Below are 1,698 nucleotides of genomic sequence, written 5' to 3'. Positions count from 1 at the left end.
ACCATCTATAAAAGCCCGGATAGAGAAACTGATCTCAGAGAGCTAGGAACTGAGGAGGAGACATCAGCTCCTGCTCTCTCCACCTCGACCAGGGTGAGTACACCGATGAAGGCATTGCCTAACGGGACTAAGGGCCAGTAACTAAGATGATACTAAATTAATCTTGCATTACCCTTACAGTGAATGACCTAAGTTTATTTTAAGATAGTTAGATTGTTTGATGTGTGTTTGAAGTGAATAAACCAAACATTTGAAAATGTCAAAGAGTGTTAAGTAATTATTGATCATGTCGCTCAGGATATATACCTAAGGGAAGGCTTCTTGTGATTGATACTACCACTGAAACCTACTCCCAAGTTCCCAAACCCTAATTACACTAGACACCCATCTAGCACTCCCTCGTACTCTACAAACAATACATTTTCCAGCACTTGCCTTAGCCTCCCCTAGCCGAAAGAGCCAGCCCCTCGCCACTACACATCCCAGCTGCTCAACCAAGGTGTGAGGCAAGCAACCATCCACACCACCAGCTTCTGTAACAGATCTAGAAAAAGAAAGTCAAGTACTGTAGATGACCCAAACCCAATGGTTTACACAAAAGAAGCAGCCCTTGAAGTACCAGGGAAACAATGTTTGAGAACAGCATTTAGTGCCATGCAGGAAATTAGGGGATCGATCCTGAAAACCAATGAAAAATAGAGATACTAGATACACCACACAAAGTCCAGGAGTTAAGGAATTACATTACAGCAGAATTAGATGAAAAGGTGAATGGTCTCAACCATACAATGGAGCAAATGGAAAATCAAACCAGCGATCTTGAAGATAACCAATCAAAATTCAGCAAATAAGAGAAGTAGTAAACAAAAAGCAAAAGAATTTGAACAAAACCTGAGGATGATTCTGAGTCCATGAAGTGAAACAGTATTCAAATTATTGGGGTTCCTGAACAGGAATAAACAAATAAGCCTATGGTTAAAATAGGAAGGGACTTCCCTAATACTACAAAACAAGAGACAATAACCATTTAGGAAGCAGAGGAATACCAATTAGATTAAGCCCCCCGCCCCCAAACAAAACAAAACACATCAAGACAGAGTAGTCAAAGTATCCAATTTAGAGGAAAAGGAATCACATGGCAGCTACAGAGCAAAAAGGAACAGTCACATCAAAATATAAAGAGATAACAATAAGCTCAGAGCTCTCAGCAGAGACCACGCAGGAAAGCCGGAACTGGAGCACAGTGTTCCAGGAGTTGAAAGGCAACCATCGCAGTCCAAGAACCCTTTGCCCGGCAAAGCTCTCCATCAAACTGGAAGGAGATGTAAACGTTTTCTCTAGTAAGGAAACATTTTGAGAATTCATAAAAACAAACTAACATTACGAAAATGACTTCCCAGTTCTTTATGGGCAGAAAACCAACAACCTCAGCACACAAACATGGTACTTTCACAGGGTGAAACACCATCCAGAAACCAATACACTGAAATCAGTACCCCAAACAGTACAGATGCAATGCAGAAATGAAGACAAGAATATACTCCTCACACACACAATCCTATAAAGGTGAAGAAAGGAAAAAATAAAAACCAATAGCAGTACAAGTTGACAGCAACTAATCTGCAGTTACATTTAATTACCCTGTATGTTAACTGTTTAAATGCATCTCTTAAAAGACAAAAAGTTATCAGACGACAA

The sequence above is a fragment of the Echinops telfairi genome, unplaced genomic scaffold (genome assembly GCF_000313985.2).
Source record: "Echinops telfairi isolate 266 unplaced genomic scaffold, ASM31398v2 ScPeMD7_7469;HRSCAF=8507_0, whole genome shotgun sequence".
Taxonomy (NCBI): Eukaryota; Metazoa; Chordata; class Mammalia; order Afrosoricida; family Tenrecidae; genus Echinops; species Echinops telfairi.
The sequence above is the reverse complement of the archived record's forward strand: the minus strand, read 5'-3'. Positions refer to the sequence as shown.